The sequence below is a fragment of the Mastomys coucha genome, unplaced genomic scaffold, assembly GCF_008632895.1.
Source record: "Mastomys coucha isolate ucsf_1 unplaced genomic scaffold, UCSF_Mcou_1 pScaffold8, whole genome shotgun sequence".
Classification (NCBI taxonomy): Eukaryota; Metazoa; Chordata; class Mammalia; order Rodentia; family Muridae; genus Mastomys; species Mastomys coucha.
Window position 1 is genome coordinate 29347271 of NW_022196914.1, and position 11950 is coordinate 29359220.

General features: G+C 40.9%; 1 pseudogene; it reads right to left on the bottom strand.

The window, feature by feature from the left end:
* Positions 1-797: 797 nt before the first annotated feature.
* Positions 798-11950, bottom strand: part of LOC116083876 — a 20217-nt pseudogene continuing 9064 nt past the window's right edge.

Below are 11950 nucleotides of genomic sequence, written 5' to 3' on the forward strand. Positions count from 1 at the left end.
AGAGAAGCATAGAGCCAAGACAAGGTTCATAAAGGTCTGTTGGGGCCCAAAAGCATCTCAATGTCCATCTTGTCCCTGGGCCATCATCTTAGAATTAATATCCTTAACTTCTGCTTTTAAGTAATTTACTTCTCTGTTTCCCGAATATAATTAAGGTATCTTGTGATTGCAACTTTCTTTTTGCTCAACTGGTTGCTTAGCACTTTCCATTTACCCAATCATTTACTTAATCTGTTTACTTAGCAACTGAATCCACTTTGTAATTGTGGTTTGTGCTTTAGAACTTTATAAGCTAGTGTTTTTCTTGTAGTAATAAATGAAACTTGATCAGATCTCATCTTGTCTTCTTCCTTTCATCTCTTGTCCCATCCATCCTCACTCCCTCCCTCGAGACCCTTGGGGTTTAGTCCTGCAGGCTGGGGCAAAAGTCGTTTCTATTTGCGATGACATCTGCATCTGTTTTACTCAGGAAACTGGTAACTAGGTCTACAGAGACCCCACTCATGAAGAAAGCATTGATTCAAATATATATATATATATACATATATGTATATATATATACACACATACACACATGTGTATATATACATATACATGTGTAGATATATATGAATCTATATATTGATTATACATATGAATATATATATTGATTATATAATATGTATATATATATACGTATATATATTAACCACATTAACACCACCTGTTATTAGTTACAGCCTGTGGGAAGAGGTTTTTTTTGGGTTTTTTTGTTTGTTTGTTTTTGTTTTTTTGAGACAGGGTTTCTCTGTGTAGCCCTGGCTGTCCTGGAACTCACTCTGTAGACCAGGCTGGCCTCGAACTCAGAAATCCACCTACCTCTGCCTCCCAAGCAATGGGATTAAAGGCGTGCACCACCACTTCCTGGCTTAATTTGATGTCTTTTAAGGGATATAAGAGAAGAAAAATATTTCTCACACTTTTATACTTGTAGGGTTTCTCTCCAGTATTCTCTCCAGTATGAACTGTCTTGTGTCTGCTAAGAACTATGTGAGGACAAAAGACTTTGTGACATGCTTTACACTTGTATAATTTCTCTCTAGTATGAGTTATTTGATTCTCCTGAAATTGTGGAGAGCAGGAAAACTCATGGCCACATTCTTATACTTGTAGGGACTGTCTTCAGAATGGATTGTTTGCTGTCCTCTAAGTTTGGAAGAAGAGAAACCCATCTTTCCACTTGTAGGGGTTGTCTTCAGAGTGAATTGTTCAATGTCTTCTAAGGCATGAAGGTAAAGAAAAACATTTGCCTCCCTCTTCACACTTGTAGGATTTAACTCCAGTATGAACTGTTTGATGTTACTAAAGCTTTAAAGAATGGGAAAACCCTTCACACTTGTATGGATACTCTCCAGTTTGAATTCTGTGATGGACCCTAAGATATGAAAAGATAGCAAAAGGATTTGCCACATTCTAGTCACCTGTACCTTTTCCCCACAAAAAATCAATTCCTTTATGTTAGTTCAGGACTAAAACAGAGGAAAATGTTCTTCTACATTCTTCACACTTGTAGGGTTTCTCTCCAGAATAAATTTTTTTGATGTTCCTTCAGCATTGAAGAATGGTAAAATGATTTTTCACATTCTTCACACCTGAAGGATTTTTCATCAGTATGATATTTCTGGTGTATATCAGAAGTGGTGAGAGACTACTAAGGGTTTTATGACACTCTTTAGACAGGTAGGCTTTTTCTCCACTATACCATGTCTGGCATATAGAAAGTACTGACTGAGAACGAAGGGCTTTACCACATTCTTTGTCGTTGTAGTGTTCCTCCCCTGTATTGCCACGCACACTTTGCGTGACGGTGTTATTTGAGGTGTAAACTTCAAGGAAAGTCAGTCTCCTGCCTCCGCATTGTCGCCTGGCACCCCAAACTCAGAGGTAGCCCAGATATGTCCTCGTACTTGTGTGCTAGGAACTCACCAAGATATCATTTCTTTACAGCTAACAAGAGAAAATTCGGACATTGCTCTTGACCACCAATGTTCCAATGTCCTAGTCAAACCCTGGCTTGAAATGTTAAGCCATTCTAACTAATTGCCTCCAGCATTGTGGGAAGGGCATTAAACCCTGGCTTGGAATGTTAAGCCATTCTAATTAATTGCCTCCAGCATTGTGGGTAGGGCATTAAAGCTTACAGAGAGACAGACAGTCTGCATTGAGTATTCTAGATTCAGCAGTCTACATTTAGCATTCGGACTCGCTAGCACTCGGACTAGAACTAGAACTTAGGTAGAGTAGCACCCCCCCTCCCCCGGGCCCAGAGCACTTGGGCCCGGGGGGTGCAGCACCAGTCGAGATTCAAGAGATTGAACATTCAACATTGAAGATTCGAACATTCAACATTGAGGACTCGAGATTCAAGCCTCAACCCTCCTGGCTGGCGCACCCACAGGGACTCTGGCCAGGACCATGTAGCCAGAACATACTCGGAGCCCGAGGGTGCTGCACCAGTCCAGAGGAAATAGATGGCTGCTGTTTTAGACCTAATGTGTTTTAGATGGCCTCAGATGTACCTCGACTACTGAGCTGCCAGATTTTTCATTTCTCTCTTTTGCAAAGATCATGTCAATTTTTTAAGAAATACATTCAGATAGAACACTTCTTGTGTAGTGTCTATTTATCAAAGCCGAATCCCATGCACACCTGGCCAGAACCCATCGTCCCGCGGAACAAGAGACCCCGTAAGAAATTCCATTCCATGGCACTGTATGGATTCTCTGGCATTGAAAACATAGAGATTGTGATCAATGGCCTTGCTCTGATAGCTAAATTCATTGCCTGTTGTTCCTATTGAGCAAAAGTTAAGATATGAACAAAAGCTAAGAAGTAGTCATCATCGATGACTATTACAATGCTTATGGTTAAAACAGAGAGCTTTATGCCCACATTTAACCATAAGTGAAAATCTACAGTATATTTCAATAGTTGTAGTCACTAAACATAAATCAAAAAGTACAGTAGGTGAAGTAATTCATCCTTGTACTGGAATAACTGCAGAACCAAATAGAATATAGACACAATGTCATGTTTTTCAAAGTTAAATAGCTAAGTAAGTTGTAAGAGCATTTTACTAACAAGCCCATTAAACAATATGGATATGATATAGCTGGACATCCATAAAGGTATAAAGCAGTATAGTCTGGAAAGAGAAAGTTAATTGTGATTGTCTGAGATTGGGCCATCATCAAAATAAAAACAAAATTTATTATACACTTAAATCCTTGTAACTAAATATATGATGGGAAAAAATTACAAGATATTTCTGTAATCCATAAAGCAATTTGATGATATGAGTTTCACTAACATGAACATGTTATGTAAATGTGCTAGAAAAGAATGTTATGGAATTTTCTAGGGAAAAAAAACCTCATGTGTGAAGTTATTGTCTTCCAATGGTTTCACACACATCTTGGTGTTTACAAATGTGTGCAATTTTCTGAGGCATAGAAAGAGTGCAAAGTCTGTTATTGAATTGCCCAACAGGACTTCATTTTGCCTGACTGCTGCCCCAACTAGTCAATCCTGATGAGAAGATATTCCCACACAGTGCACCTACAGCTTTGGAAGATCTAGTGTCTTGCAACATTAAACAAATTGAATGGATGGAACTGAAACTGGATTGTTTCTCATATGAGATAATTGTTCCTAAGGCTATAAACGTCTATTCATGTTTTTAAAACTAATGAATTAAAGATATTTATCTAGTCACTTCTGTCTTTCCTAATTCTTTTAAACTGTAGCCATCTGGAGAAACTGAGTCACAACAAGAACTGTGGTGATAATTAATTGTACACTTTTCATTATTATAGCTGTGTCTTAAGACATCAACATTACTATTTTCTTCTCTGATTGTATTCTTTATGATAAGACAAGGTATTTAATGTAAAAAATCTATAGGCCTGATTTAGATTTAATAAAGGTACACTATAAAGCAGTTGTTCTTAACCTGTGGGTAATGACAAAGGACTCTTTCACAGGCATATTTATAGTTATGAAGTAGCAATGGAAACAATTTTGTGGTTAAGGTCACTACAACATGAGGGACTGTATTAAAGGGTCTAGCATTATGAAGGTTGAGAACCACTGCTGTAAAGGAATCAACACAATGAATTTTTGAGAATGGAATTTTTAACAAAGATAAATTACTTTCATTTATTACATTGGAATACTATAAGTGTCACTAATTTAGTGTAAGCTGTTATAACCAAAGGTAATTAATCAGTGTAGAGTCATATTATCAATGAGTATGTATCCTTAATGTGACAAGGACTGTGATTATATTCATGATATGTAAAAATGAAATTGTTATAGAGACAATATTGGAGGGAGGGACAAATTTACACCTTCCATTAGACAGTGCTCTGTACATGCCAAAGTTAAGCATTAGGCAGGTATCTCAAACACGGTGAAGTTCAAAATCAGGTCTATTCAAAATTAGGTATACTTAAAAATCTGAGTATCGGAATTGAATTCTTGAGTTGAAGGGGTTAAATCTATATACTATATTTGCATGGAGAACACTGTGAGGATCCAATAGCACACTTACCCTCTGATGGCACACAGACCTATCAGAGTAAATGGCATGCTAGCCTCATCACAGAATAAGGATGCATGGGGAATAGGATTTGCCAGCATCTGCTGCTCCCGTCTCCCTGTAAGCCAGACCAGAAACACCTACTCCTTATTTGTAGGAAAGATGAATTACCCTCATGTCTCTCAGTACAGGAGGATGGATGTTCACATGCTGCAGAGGAACTTAGATACTGGACTCATACCCTAAATCTCTCAAGCAGTGGAGTCACTCACTGGAATCACTTTGTACTCAACGTCTACTGAACAAATCTGGAAGCCAATGGCCCTGTACACACAAGAAGGAAGTTTAAAAAAATCAACAGGAGACCTTGAGAGAGGAAGACCTGTTCCCTTCCTCCTTCTGGACTCATGTTAAATGTAGACACACTACTTCCTAGAGGTCTAGTGACTAGACTCTGCAACCAAGCACTTGACTACCTCTAACATAACTGAAAATATCATGTTTATGTTCATAAGATTATATGATTTTAGGAATTATGAATAAAAGTTTTTTACTTCTTAAATTTAAGTTGTAGGGGTTATATCTATAGCAAAAGCCCTCTACTTTGGCAGAGGCCGTGCTGGCACCCAGAACCCAAGATAAGACCATGCCCACAGTCTACAAACATTCCTTAGAGCCCGCACAGCTCTGCCCAAACAGCACCCACTCCCCTCATCACCATATCCCAGCCCATAAAACTGGCAGAAGCTCACTGCTCTACCAGAGGACACAACTGTAACTTGGAACCCAGGTAAATCCCCAGACCCCAGAAACAAAGGGAGCACCCCGTGCCCAAAGGCCATGCCAGCACCCAGAAGGCTAGAGGTCACCCAGGCTTTCAAAACCACATTGGAGGCACCATAGTAAACCAGTAGACTCAACTATCACCATAAACACAGGCCACACAGGCCAGAAGACCAGAGAAGATATAGACACTAGAGAGAAAAAAACCCAGTAAGTAGGACAAATACAGAAATCAGAACCAAAACTCATAAATATGCCAAACCCAGGTACCTAGAGGCCAGTGTAAGGACAAAACAAGAGCCTAGTCAATATGTCACCACCAGAGCTCAGCCATCTTACTACAGCAAGCCCTGAATATTCCAACACAGCTGAAGAACAAGCAAAAGACTTCAAATCCAACTCCATGAAGATAATAGAGGTCCTGAAAGAGGAAGTGAATAAATCCTTAGTGAAATTCATAAATAAAAATAATTGGAGGAAATCAATACAGCTCTTAAAGAAAGCCAATATAATTAAATAAATAAATGAACAAAGGGGTAAAGGAAATGAGTGAAACTATTCCAAAACCTGAAAACAAAAATAGAAGAAATAAAGAAAACACAAACCGAGGGAATCCTGAAGACAGGAAATCTAAGCATGTTAACAGAAGTACAGACGCCAGCAGAAGACAAGAGAGAAGCTCGGATGTAGAAGAAACTGATACAGAAGTCAGAGAAAATGTCCATTCTAAAGAATTCCTGCACAAACCATGGAGAAAATCTGGGACACCATGAAAAAAACCAAGGCTGAGAAAGATAGGAATAGAAAAAAGAAGAATCCCAGCACAAAGGCCTAGAAAATATTTCTAACATCATAGAAGAAAATGTCCCAAACTTGAAGAAGGAGATGCCTTTAAAGGTACAAGAAGCTTACAGATATAGATTATAAATATAGATTATAAATAGATTAGCCCAGAGAAGAAAGTCCCTATGGCAGATAATAATCAAAACACTAAACACACAGAACATGGAAAGAATATTAAAAGCTGCAAAAGAAAAAAGTCAAGTAACATACAGGGAGACCTATTAGAACTACTCCTGACTTCTGAACAGAAGCTCTAAATCCAGAAGGGCAAGGACAGATGTCTGGCAGACTCTAAGAGGTCATGGAAGAGGCCACCCAAGCCTACCATATCCAGCAGTAGAAAACAAGACATTCCTTGTCAAGGTCAAATTTAACCAACATCTATCCACAGATATGCCCGCAGAAGGCACTAGAAGGTAAACTCCAATCCAAGGAGGGTAAATACATGCATAAAACGTCTCCCAAGTCAAAACAGCCCAGGGCCAATGCCTCCCTTCAGGGTGTTAAGGTCTTTCCAGGTCAGTCTGTTCTTCACAGCCAGCAAGTAAATAACTGACCAGCATTGCGCGGCATCTCCCTGCATTAAAATGGATATTCAACAAAATGAGAAATTTTGCATACTCATTAAGTATAAGCAGAGCTCACCAGAGAGGAAATACAAGCGTAGACACATACAATTATAGATGTCTGAGAGAAGTCTTTTCATCATAGCAGAAGAATTTAAAGGTAATACTTAAAAATAATTTCTACCGGGCTGGTGAGATGGCTCAGCCGGTAAGAGTACCTACTGGTCTTCTGAAGGTCATGAGTTCAAATCCCAGCAACCACATGATGGCTCACAACCACCCATAATGAGATCTGATGCCCTATTCTGGTGGTCTGAAGATAGCTACAGTGTACTTATAATAAAGAAAGAAAGGAAGAACAAAAGAAAGGAAGGAAGGAAGGAAGGAAGGAAGGAAGGAAGGAAGGAAGGAAGAAGGAAACAATAAATCTTTTAAAAAAAAATTTCTACCATGATACAATCTCAGTGTTCCTGGTAGATCCTGGCTTTCTGTTGTATCTTTGGATGTCTCATCTATCCTCTGATTCCCTCATTCTACACACCTGGAGGCACGGTGGCTGCTCTTTCTGTTTTTACTCCTGAAGACCCTTGGTTTTGCTCCAGAAATGTTACCAAGTATGGTTTAGCAAGACCTGTTTATAAAAAAGAAGAAAAACACTGAGTGTTCTTCTCCTGGGAATAGGCTTATGCGCTCTAGTACAGTGCTGATAAGAAAAGAAACTTTGGGAAAAAAGAAATCATAAAAAATTAATTCATTACATGTTTTCTAATTGAGATATTGGAATACTGTGGAGGCAGTTACACTTAGCAGATTCTGACCTTCATTTAAGGGGAAAACTATTAATTGAATTATGAAATATTTAAATAACCTTTCTAAGATTCCCACTACAGTGGAGGAAACATACAGAGAAGCTGCAAACACAGAAAGAAAAGTAATGGTTCTAAGGTAAACACCAGTCTCCCCAATATTGGATATAATATTAACAATAGAAAGATAATAGAAAACTCAAGCTGGGCAGTAGTGGTGCTCGCCTTTAATCCTAGCACTTGGGAGGCAGAGGCAGGGGATTTCTGAGTTCAAGGCCAGCCTGGTCTACAGAGTGAGTTCAGGACAGCCGGGGCTATACAGAGAAACCCTGTCTCAAAAAACCAAAAAAAAAAAAAAAAAAAAAAAAAAAAAAAAAAAAGAAAGAAAGCTCAGTCAGATATTGTACCAAAGGAGGAAGCTACACATTGATGGTGAGAAAGAAGTCAGTATAGATGCAATGCTCACCCAGGAAATCAAGGTGGCTGTAATTCTCCAGCATCACGTCCCTGTACAGATTCCACTGAGCAGGCTCCAGACATTCCCACTCTTGTGGAGAGAAATCTATAGCCACATCCCTGAAAGACAGCATTTTCTGAAATAAAAGCCAATGGATGATTCTACACTAATAATTAATTAAAACCATTAATAATAAAATAAATACCAATAGACTTCAATGTCAAGAGCTGCTGGGCAGGCTCTCTGCTGGCAGAACCAGGCAAGGAGAGAACCCAGTCCAGCCGAGCCTCTTGTGGCTGAGCGGGATGGTGAGTGTCCTGGCTAGGATCTCCTGCCTCCGGAGAATAACCACCCCGAGAGGGAGTCTGTCAAAGCAGGAATGCCATTTTAATGTATCAGAGCGGGAGTCTGTCAAAGCAGGAATGCCATTTTAATGTATCAATCTTCTCTTTATAAAGGGCTGAGAGAGGAGGTGGAGTTTTCTGCTGAGGTGAGATAACATAGGGGGAGGGGAAAGTTGACAAAGGGTATGTATGGGGTGGCTGAGGAGCCAACAAAGTTACTGTACATCAGCAGGAGCTAGGCAAAGGCTGGGTTAAGCAGATCATGCTGAGTCACTCCAGTACGGAAGTGACTGACACAGTTTACAAAACTCAAGTCAGGCTCAGGTTTGTCCTCAGGGTCCAACAAAGAGCCAGTCTCAAGCTCACAAACACTGGTCTGACTGAAAAGTAGCAATACATGAAACCTCAAGTAAGACAGGATGAGGATGTGCCAATCACAGGACCCAGAGTGGCCCAGAGCTCCTCAATACCATTTTTTAATGATTATGACATAGTATAATGACCAAGCCAGCTCAGTCAGTCAACAGGTTCTCCAGAGCAGGAGTGAGGATTAAAAAGAAAAAAGACAATTAGACAACATTGTAGCATGACCCCAGCCAGGTCTGAGGACGAGGGTGGTTTATTTTTTCCCAATCTGTTTTTATACCATTTTAATCACATGCAAGTAATAAGGTCAGTTCTAGGTTGAGGAACAAGCAAGACAATAAACAAAGTCACATGATTCCAGTCATCACAGTAAGGGCTTATCTGGATGACCAAGATATCGGAGCCTACTTCCCTATCCTAGGCTAAAGTCATATTCATTTCTGAAGCTTACTTCTTTGTTCTAGCCTAAAATTAGATTCCCACCTGAGCTTACTTCCTTGTCATGGCCCAACATCCGTTTCCTGCCTGGATCCCATTTTCTTGTCCTTGGCCAATGTCAGATTCCTGCCAAGCAGCCCCAAAAGTTCTCCATAGTATAAATACTAAAGAAACCCTTCCATAAGACCATACAGGGACATCACAGAACCTGCATGCCACATTCAGCGACAGAGTTGGTTGAACAGAAATACCAGACCATACAGAACCCTGGAAGACAAGGTTGTGAATGGAGAGCAATGCACACAGCCTGTCAAATGAGCAGAGCTGAGTTCCTTCCACAGACCTTCCTGACCACTCAAATCACTAAAATCCCTAAGCTCACATCTGGCCTCACACCAACTTATGTCGCCATCCTGAAAGGGTTCACACTCTCAACATCAAGGTCTCTGGTGGAACAGAGGGAGTTGAGAGTTTCTATTATTTTTCACCCCTCATTATAAGATTAACATTTCTAGGACAAACAGTCCAAAGCTCATGGATTCCCCGGTCCCTCTGGTAAGAGAAACTGAAGAAGCCATGATATCCAGAAACACAGAAAATTTTGGGGCATATAGACGTTGGGTTCGACCATAGGTTTGCCAGTCAGGAAAGGCAGCTCCTTCACAAAATCCATAAATCTGAACTATACACTTACAAAGAGTTTGACCAAGGGTAAGGAACTGAAACAGACAGTGGGTGTGCAGTCTTACAATGAGGGCACCTCTGGTGTCCTTTGTAAACACCTTGTAACAGGTTTTACAATCCCAAGCTTTACAACCTTTAAGGTAACAACCCCTGAGGCAAATTTTTATCTCTTGTTCTATTTAAGAAGATTTTAATTGATCCTCCACTGAGAAACAGCTCAATATCCTTTTACACGAGTGTCAAGCTACTTTCAAGTGAGGAATTAAATAGTTCCCTGAGGGATTCCTAGTCCAAGTGAAGCATCTTTACATTCACAATTTATTCCACAGAAAGTGAGACAAACATCACACACCTACAAGACTCTGCCCCTAAGCCTAGCAACTTCTGTCACCTCAAATCAAGACAAGAGCAATTGCATGCTCCATGGTTAAAACCAGCTCCATTTCCAACTAAGCTGATGTACAACACAACAAACAAAAACAAACAGCAAACAATATTAACCAGATGTGCCTTCTGCTTCTTTAATCTCTATTACCTGCTGCTTGCTTAAAAAACAAAAATATGATGCCTCCTGCAGCAGAAAATCCCCAGAACTTAGACATTTGTGGTGTGTGACTTTGAAGAATTCCAACCCCTATCTTCCCTTTTGCAGCAGTTCTCAAACTGGCAAAGGAGATGATGGCTCTAAATAAAGCAGTTTCTTTTGGTTTGTTGTTTGGTTTTGACCTTTTAATTCACAGTTTTGTTTGGTGGTCTTTCTCAGTGGCCTTGAAATCCCTAACAGACAGGCATAAAGTACAGAGATGATCAGATCTCTACTGGCCTAAACATACTGAGAAATCCAGTAGCAGCCACATGAGAGTACATGTGTAAAAGCTTCTACCACCAAGCAGTAAAGTGAACGCCCAGCAGCACCAAATCCAGGCAAAGACCTTCAACCAACCCGCACTGCCCAGGCAATCCTGGTCCTTACAGGCTTCTCCATTCCTGAAGTACCAAACGAGCTCTTCTGACATAAAAACACACCTTGAATTCAGGCAGCTAAATACAACCTAACACAGAGGTCACTCCCATCCACCCGCAGCGCCCTCTCCCCCACCCCCACAACGCCCAGCCGCACCACATCCAGGCAAAGACCTTCAACCAACCCGCACTGCCCAGGCAATTCTGGTCCTTACAGGCTTTTCCACTCCTGAAGTATCAAACGAGCTCTTTGACCTAGAAGCACACCTTGAATTCAGGCAGCTAGATGCATTCTAACACAGAGGTCAGTCCCATCCACCCGCAGCGCCCTCTCCCCAGCCCTGACCAGAAAGCTCCTCCAAATCAGCTCCTCCCCGCTTCGATTCCACCCCGCCCGTGTTCCCTCCGGACCTGTGCACCCCACACAGTCCCTGGGGTGACTGAACACCTGGACCAACCTCTATGTCAGAGATCCAACTGGAGAGACCAGCATGACCATAATCTGTCCCAGCTTTTGGGGAAGAGCTGCACAAGATTACCAAAAGTACCTAACTGTGACGTCACCGAGTTACAGACTACATTTCCCACAAGTCTGTGCGATAGTTTGCAGGCGTCCTAGGAGAGGGAGTCCTGGATTTCTGCATTGACGTCTGTCTGCGAAGTAGTGTCACCTAGTTAGGAAACATGGAGACCACGAACTGTGTCCAGTTCTAATGAGCCGAATGTTTATGTAAGATGCTGCTTTCCTCAGTTCCAGTGACTGGGGACTTAAAGTGAAAGGGGATTTTAATGGCAAAGTTCATAATCACTTCATTTCCGTGGAATTTACAGCTATTTGAGGAACTCACTGGTAGCCTCACTACCAGCTGAGTTGCAAAAAAGCTAGTTTGCAGGAACCAGAGCAAGTGTTAATCATTTCAGAAGAGTTTTACGGTTTTCTGGAGGAGGGAAGTTACCAGGAGCTAATCTTTTAGTAATTTAGAGTGGGTGCCTAGCTCAAAATAGTTTTCCTCACAGAGGATGGAGAGCAGAAACAAGTCAGGCTGGCTGGGTAGTGGTGGCGCACGCCTTTAATCCCAGCATTTGGGAGGCAGAGGCAGGCGGATTTCTGAGTTCAAGGC